Source organism: Nelumbo nucifera, chromosome 1 (assembly GCF_055504915.1).
Source record: "Nelumbo nucifera cultivar China Antique chromosome 1, China Antique-T2T, whole genome shotgun sequence".
In the NCBI taxonomy this organism is placed as follows: Eukaryota; Viridiplantae; Streptophyta; class Magnoliopsida; order Proteales; family Nelumbonaceae; genus Nelumbo; species Nelumbo nucifera.
The window spans coordinates 179,508,435-179,517,644 of record NC_142649.1 but is presented as its reverse complement, the minus strand read 5'-3'; the positions used below and the strand labels follow the sequence as shown (position 1 = coordinate 179,517,644).

The window sequence follows — 9,210 nt, the reverse complement described above, 5'->3', positions numbered from 1 at the left end:
TTTGTTTCGTTGTTTATTTATTTTTATACTTTTTGGTCTTGTCTAATTTGTGGGATGGGAAGGGAAAAAAATGGAATGTTTTTGAATATTCTTCTCTTCCCATGTTTCCTTTGTGGAATGTAATGAGATGGGATGGGAAATAGGTGGATTTGCAATTCTCAATTCTTGGGATGTGGAATCTAACAAAAACAAACCTTTTTTGTAGTATTTTTAAGAGTTAATTACACCAATGATGCATTAAAAATTATTAATTATTTAATAACATATTAATAAGATAATTTAATTAAAATTAATAAATAAAAATAAAAGAATAATTAATAAAATAATGTGGTGGAACTGACATGGTTAAAATCTGTGTAGCAAAATTGATTACATGGTTTCACATCACACCAATCCATCATATGCTTCAGTGGGCGTTCTTGGGGGTTATCAGTCTTATGTTAAGCACAAAGCCACAAACAAATTATTAATTTTTTTTTATTAAAACAAATTATTAATTTGGCTTTATATCAGCAATTTGATGGATTTGTGTGATGTGACTTGAGAACTACGAAACCATAATTTACGTAGAAGAGTTTATTAGAGGAAACAGGGCCCCGGTTTCCCCTTTACCGTTAAACATGACTTTAATTTATTATTGTCTTACTGTGAAAAGATGCGTAATATACATTCTTTTCCTGCTTTTTTTTTTCTTTTTTTTTTTTTTTTGCTTTCTTGCTTATCTAAAGTCTAAACATTATTGAAAGCACTTTTTTTGGTGGTGACCCATTTCTTATGTTCTTTACATTGTCATAGTATACACTGTTGATTCCCCTTTTGTCCTGTTTCTATATTTTCTATTTCTGTTTTTTCTACGCCAACTACTTGTTGAAGTATGTGCTGTTCTACTTTGGGCTCCACTTTATTAGTGAACTAATTACCTGCCCAGTTGTTAAATCACTCAACCCCATTCCCATTGGGGTGTCAATGAATCGGTTTTGGGTTGAATTCTGTACAAATCAAAATCAATTTGGATGGATTCGAGGACCAACAAGACATTGAATTTGGACGGACTGGATGGATCAATCTGTCCATAATGAATTTATATTGGATGGATTGAGCTAATATCTGGTCTATTGAATAAAAGATAAGAACATAAATATCAATGAACCAGATTTGAGTTGAAATCAATTCAAATTAACAAGAATTTGAACAAATTGGACAGTTTCTGAATCAATCCAAAATATTCAATGGACTGGATTGAACTAGGTCCATTCTTGCATCGGACTGGATCGGATTAGATCAAATCCAATTCAATTGACAACCCTAGCCACGGGCATAGGGCACTAATAAGTAATAACTCTTTTAACTCTTAAAATTCTTCATTGCCGACAACCCTCTTCGTGGGCCATGCATGGCTCATACTCATAGTCGATGATATTCATTCCACCCGGACGCGTCTCTGCTTCTAGACTTTCCATGAGATGAGATGAAATAGGATACGGAGTACTTCTTCTTCCTCTTGCTTGGACGAAGAAAAATACGGAAACAGAGCACAAATCATAATTAATATACTAATCGTTGGTCGCCATATCAAAGCAAGCAATTGGATATTTTCTATTGCTTCAGATGGTCAGATTCCTGTAAAATCCACCACAGAGTCCAGATACCCAGACGCGTGTAAAGGATTGAAGAATAATTGAAACCCCAAAACAGGGTGTTTACAAAGAAAAGAAAAAGAAAAGTCAGCTTAACAGAGAATAGCAGCCACAACCATGGCTTGGAAAAGTGGGCATATCACCTCAACTCAACACCCTTTAACTGTCCTTTCCGTGTTTGCAGGGAGCTCATGAAAGCATTAAAATTCCATCCTCATCCGGTCATCCCATCGCTCATGAATCATGAGAGAGAGAGAGAGATGAACAGAATATTAAATAGCTTTCCAACTAAAGCCCTTAACCAATCACCTTTCTTTACAAGCATTAATTCCGTGCAAAGCAAACCCCACCGGGTTTATTTATACTATTTTATTCAAACAATCTTAAAAGAATAAAAGAGAAATAAGACCACATACATATACCAGGTAACGTGCCCTTTGTCCTATCTATCAAACACGCCGATGGGGGTGATGTGTGAGATGAGATCGACCAACTGATTCGGTGGGATTCATTTACCCCACAACTGTGCACGGTACGGATGCATCTGAAGTTGCAGAGGCAGGTCAATGTCAACTTTACGAAGGATTAAAGATTGATTAGAGATGGAAAACCAATACTAAACCATTTCCATTATTCAAATGAATGAATTAGCTAGATTTCTATGTCCCAACAATTAATTTATGCAGTCTTACAGCACATGGAATTTAATGGTGAGTGTGAGTCAATATGAGGAGAATGTGAAGGGGGAAGGTATCTCCTACCCAATTACCCATCCCTTTTAGTCGTCGCTAGCGCGTTTCAGTCCTTCACCGGCCAAGCCATTACAATAAATACGAACCTACCTTCTCTCTTCTCTCAAACCTTCCATTCTTACACAGTCTTATTAATTCTATATCATCATCCCCCTACCTCCCTCCTGCTCTCTGAAAGCTGAAGCTCACAGCAGAAAATATGGAAAAAGCAGCCCAAGAACAGAAGAGACCAATTTGGGATTGTGGTAGCTCACTCTACGATTCGTTCGAGCTCAATGCATTCAAACGCCATCTTGACTCAGCCATCGCCTCTAGGACCATGTCTATGCCGCGGTTATCCGACCCAGTTCGGCCACCCCAGGCCCAGCCGGTGCCCAAGAAATCTTCCAAGATTTCTCGCTCCCTCAACAGATTTCTTCGATCAGTTTTTCGATCAAAACCGAATCCCGGCACCATGTATGGAGCAGCGGAGCGACCACAACACGAGTCGCCGTACACGTTTTATGATCCATCCCATACGCTTTCAACAATTCCAGAGGTTGCAGACGTGGGTATGAACTACAACAACATGATGATCAGGGTTTCTCCAGAGTTCAACTCACTCTCACTGCCAAGGAGAACCACCTCCGAACGGTTTACAGCAACTAGAATTGGTATTTCCTGTGCTTAATTGATTCATGTTGATACGGTGTACATACTTGCTACTCATCTTGGGTAGTTGTGTGTGTGTGTGTCTGAGAGAGAGAGATTATTGTGTTTAATGACCCTTGTGTAGGACTACTTTACCCTAAGATCTTATTGATCACATCGCAACTTAATTCGGTAATTGTCAATAAAGGAAATCCGATTTCCAGTTAGCTACGCACTGGAAATCGGCCACGTTAGACTTAATAATTTTGGTGTGGTTTTAGGGATGGCTAATGCAGATTTGACTCCTACAGGGACGAAGCTAATGAGTCATTGGAGTCGGTGACAAGATGCACGTGGGGTTCACTGGCACTGGCTTAATGCAGACAAACCTGCCTATTCATCTTTTTTGACTTGCCCATCAAAACAAGGAATTATACAAATAGTAAACGCATCAACAAAATCTTTTTCTTTTTGGTTAATTTGCAAAATTATACATTGACAAACAACCCGTAGGATTTTGACAAAACTCCTCTTATAATCACAAATTCGGCTTCACTTGGGGCAAACTCCATTTGAGCAGTATTTATTGATTTACATTGAGAATACCTAAAGGAGATATTTCCAATACAAGGTTACAAATGAATGTTAGAATAGTGTAAACACAGATTTCCCCTCCGATCTGTGTAGTCTTAATCACCATATATCGGTATTTCAGGGTCGCCCTAACGGTCGCTAATTTACCGAATTTGTGACCATTTTAATAGATTAGAAGTTAGAACATTAATATTCATACTATTATAATTATTTTGAATAAGAAGAGGTGTAATAGATTATTTTGGGATTGCGTTGATAGAGCTCATCGGTGAGGTCACCTCTACCTATCTTGTTGGTCTGGATGCTTTAATTTAATAATGAATTAGTGGGCATGTGATTTGTCAAATTAAAGATAAACACTAGAAACATGTAAGAGTATACATAGGGATGTCAACATATTGTGTTTCATATGGTTTTGCCTCAATCCTAACATCACTTTCCATCGTTCCAACTCGAACCCGATCTGATTCAGCTTAAAAAACACACGATTCCCAAGCCCGACCCTATAAAATTTAACCCGGTTCTGACATGACTTGACCCATATTGTTTTAAATGTATTTTTTAACACATTTTGAAGACTTAAAATACATTAATTTAAATAAGGAAATTGTTTTATAGATTCTAAGGTGTTATTTTTTCTATTTAAAAAAAAGAAGAAAATCAAAATCAACATATAAATAAATTATAAACTTTAAGCCTATGAAGTTAGAAGTCAAAAAATTGCAAGAATACTTGGTATATATGCAAAGTATCATGACATGGCAGGGCGGGTCAGCCAAAAGCCGAACCTGACTTGGGTCGAAGAATCAAAACTCTAACCCAACTCTAAACCAAATATACTTGACCCTGACCCGACCCTATAACCTGACCTAGTATACAATTGTTTTATATAATAATTAATAATCATTTATGTTTTATATACTACTTTTAATAATTTTTTTATAATACAAAAAAACAATAATTAATGGGGCGAGGATGGGGATGATTTTCCCCTCGCGGGGACAAAGATGAGGAAATTTACATCCACGTTGGTGGGGATGGTGTGGGGACGGGGAGAGCACTCCTGCCCCACATGGACCCCGATCCCCGTCCCATGGGATCCCGTTAATATATATGTATGTATATATATATATATATATATGTATATTCATAGCTTATATATATGTACATATATGCATATATGTCTATATGTTAATATTTTTAAAATATGGATGAATATGTTTGAATCTTTTACAATAGGATTGTAAATTTTAATTATTTTGTTTTTATTTTAAATAAAATAAAAAACAAAAACATAACAGTTGGCATTATAAAGAATCACGGGGAGTGGGGATCCTCGTGAAGACAAGGATGGGGATTTTCCTGGGGACATGGATGGGGAGAGGCTCCTCGTCCCCCCTCGTTGCCATTCTGAGTCAAACTAATGAAACTCACTAACCCAATTTCTAGTATTTATATTCGGCTTTGGTTCGACAATTTCTCAAACCAAATCGGTTGAATCAATTTCACTTTGGTCATTTTAAATTGATTAAAATCAAACAACCCAATCATAGATATATATTAATATTTTATATTTTAAATATATTTTTTTAATACGGAAAAGTGGAAAAATTCCAATATTTCTTAGGCTAAAATAGTTTATATCATAAATTTAATTTTTAATAATGCCATTGTATTTTTTTTTTTAATTTAAACTTAATTTTCAAATTTAATTTTATAAGTTTAAATATTTTGAACCGACCGACCAAACCAAAAATTGACCCAAATAGATATAACCTGAGTGACCAACCCCCCTACCAGATCAGGTCGATTTGGTTGGCCAAACAACCTACAACTAAAATGAACCAACTCGTGAACAATAGTTTAATCTTTAATAATTATTAAAAATTTATAGTGAAATACACAATAAACTAAATTTAAAAATCTAAATAATAGTAGCTTAAACTCCAATAATTTTTGAAAATTTTCTATTAAATAACAAAACAAAAATAGATTTATACATAATTATTGAAAATATATTTATGAAAAATAAATAAATAATTATTGAAATACATTAACTATTAATTTTATTATAGATAAATATATAATAAATAAATATTAAATTTTTAAAAATATTATTAATAAACAATAATTTTTTTCAAAGTTATTTCTAGAATTATTAATTTGGTATAAATGAAATTAGTTATTTACAATGTTATTTATTTATTGAAATAATATCATTATTTAAATTTTAAAATACCAATTACTTGTTGAGTTTAATAATCCATAAAATTATAGTACTATTAATACATAATTTTGTTATTTTAACTATTTAAAATCTAGTTATGTTAAATATTTTTTTATTTAAAATATTTAGTTAATTAACTAAATATTTAAAATCTTAATCTATTTATTATAATTGAAAGTTATTTAGAAACTATTTAAAATATATTAGTAATTGATTTAAAATATTAATTTTAATATTTTTTATTTAATATATTTAGTTATTAAAATATTTAAATAATATTTCATTTTTAATGTTAGATTTTTATTATTTGAATAAAATTTAGATTGAATAATCCAGAAAATTATAATTTATATTGTTTGTACATAATTCCATGATGAATTTTTTAAAATTATATAATTATTAATAATATGAATATTATTAAATTAATTATAATAAATTTTTATCTTTTTAATAAATATTTTAAAGTTACTAAATATTTTTTTAGAATATTTAAATTTTTAATTCATACTTTCTTTAGATAGATGTAGATAAAATGTGAGGGAGAAGATAAATAAGAATTAGAGATAATTTAGGAGAGAAATTCTACTAAATTGGAGATACCTTAGGAGAAAGTTGGGGATAGTGGGGGAAGTTGTTTAGGAGAAATTTTAAGATGTTAGTTTATTTAGGTTATTGGGGGAGAGAGAAAGAGAGAGAGAGAGATTTTAGGAAGATTTTTTTTGGGAAAATAGTTTCTAATCGATAGTTTTGAAAATGACATGAATTAAAAAAATTCAAAAATTCAAAAAATGAGAAAATTTCTACTCATCCTTGTTTTAATCAATATACTAGCAGGGACCCATGTGAGGGATTTATTAAGCGAAAGTTAAATAATAGAAAGGGTCATTTATTAAAATATCTCTTATAGTTTCATGGATTTACTAAAATCTACCCTATAGTTAGCATTTTACTAAAACACCACTTATAATTTGCAATGAATTTAATTAATCTTCCATTAGATGACAATGGAAAATTACAGTGTTGACCTTAATGTTCATTCAAATAAATTTAATCAAAAGAATAAAAAAATACCATTTTTGCCCTTAATAAATTTAATCAAAACAAAAAAGTTTTAAGGGTATTTTTGGAATAAAAAATCATGGGTCTAATGGCAAAACAAACACTCCTTAATGGATTTACTAAAATCTACCCTATAGTTAGCATTTTACTAAAACACCACTTATTATTTGCAATGAATTTAATTAATCTTCCATTAGATGACAATGGAAAATTACAGTGTTGACCTTAATGTTCATTCAAATAAATTTAATCAAAAGAAAATGAAAAATAAAAAATACCATTTTTGCCCTTAATAAATTTAATCAAAACAAAAAGTTTTAAGGGTATTTTTGGGATAAAAAATCATGGGTCTAATGGCAAAACAAACACTCCTTAATGAAAGGTTGATTAAGTAAATAAGTTGTAAAATATATGGGTTGGGGCGGGGCGGGGACCTTAATCCCCATCCCCGACCCCAACTGGGGATTCCTATTAATCCTCGTCCCCGCCCCTGCCCCGCCAAAACAATCCCCATCCCCGGCCCCATCGGGTTAGGGAAGTCAGGTCCCCATTGGGGATGGGAAAAATTGCCATCCCTAAAGGTGTGTTCTCGTAAATGACCCTAATAGAACCACATAAGAGTATACAATTGTTTTATATTTTCAACTTTTTAAATAATTAATAGTTATTAATATTTTATATGATACTTTTAATAAATTTTTCATAATTAAAAAAGAACAATTATTAATTTCAGTTAGGTTTATTCATCAAACTTATGTAACTGACCAACCCGATCAACTCGACCCGAGTTGGTCTTTTTCTAGTATTTTATGTCGGCTTTGGTTCAAAAAATTCCCAATTTGACCAAGTTGGATCAATTTCACTTTGGTCATTTGTAAACCGACCAAAATCAAATGACCTAACCATGGATATATATTAATATTTTATATTTTAAATATAATTTTTAATATGGAAAAGTGAGAAATCTCTCATATTTCTTAGTTTAAAATGTTTTATATCATAAATCTAAATTTTTAATTTATTTTTTAATAATTGCATTACAATTTCTAAAATTAAATTAAATTTTTAAGTTTAAGTCTTTTGAACCAATTGACCAAACCAAATAATCGACCCAAACCCATACAACTTGAGTGGGTCAGATTTCACAAAAGGTCAATCGGTTTCAGCTAACCAACTCCCCAACTTGACCAAGTCAATTTGGTTGGCCAAATAGCCTATGACCGAACTGATCCAACTCATGAACACTCATAATTTCAGCTAAATTAATAGTCTCATCTTTGATAAATAAGAATAGTTTAATCTCCAATAATTTGTTGAAAATTTATAGCAAAAATACACAATTATTGAAAATATATTGATAATGAAAAAAATACAATAATTACAAAAATACAATAAGTATTGAAAATATATTAACTTAGTCAAATAATAGTTTAATCTCTAATAAAAATTAATCAATAAGTTATAACAAAAATATAATAAATACAATAAGTACAATAAATTAAATTTAAAATTTCCAACAATAGTAGTTTAATCTCTAATAATTATTAAAAGTTTTCTGTTAAAAAGCAAAACAAAATAAATTTATACATAATCATTGAAAATACATTTATCACAAAAAACAATTAATAATTACTGAAATACAATAAATATTAATTTTAGTATACATAATTATATAATAAATACGGATTAAGAGTTTAAAATTATTATAAATAAATATTATTTTTTGAAAGTTATTTTATTGAATTCTTACTTGATATAAGTGAAATTAGTTATTTACTATATGTAAAAATATTAATTTATTATTAATTTCAATATTATGTTATAATTATTTTTCTAATTTTTAGGAATTTTTAAATTCATTACATAATTTCTTTATTTTAACTATTTAAAATATAGTTATGTTAAATATTTTGTTATTTAAAATATTTATTTATTTAAATACTTAAATAATATGTAAAATATTTAAAATTTAAAATATGAATTATTTATTGAATTTAATTACCCATAAAAGCATAATTTATACTATTATTACATAATTTTATTATTAATTTTATAATATATTAAATTATTTTTAATTTCAATATTATGTTATAAATATTTTTCTACTTTGAAGAAACGTTTTGAATTTATTACATAATTTCGTTATTTTAACTATTTAAAGTCTAATTATGATAAATATTTAGTTATTTAAATATTTAAAATCTTTTGTTATTTGAATTTTATTTATTTAAAGCTATTACATATTATTAAATATTTAAAAAACATTTAAATTGGTAGTTCAGAAAAATATAATTTAAATTGTTAGTACATA

General features: G+C 29.8%; 1 long non-coding RNA gene across 1 annotated transcript; it reads right to left on the bottom strand.

The window, feature by feature from the left end:
* Positions 1 to 1,675: 1,675 nt before the first annotated feature.
* Positions 1,676 to 4,617, bottom strand: LOC148804207 (uncharacterized). Its single transcript, XR_016080729.1, has 2 exons — positions 2,399 to 4,617; positions 1,676 to 2,181 (listed from the first exon to the last, which is right to left on the bottom strand). It is a non-coding gene; the product is annotated as an uncharacterized LOC148804207 (long non-coding RNA).
* Positions 4,618 to 9,210: the final 4,593 nt, after the last annotated feature.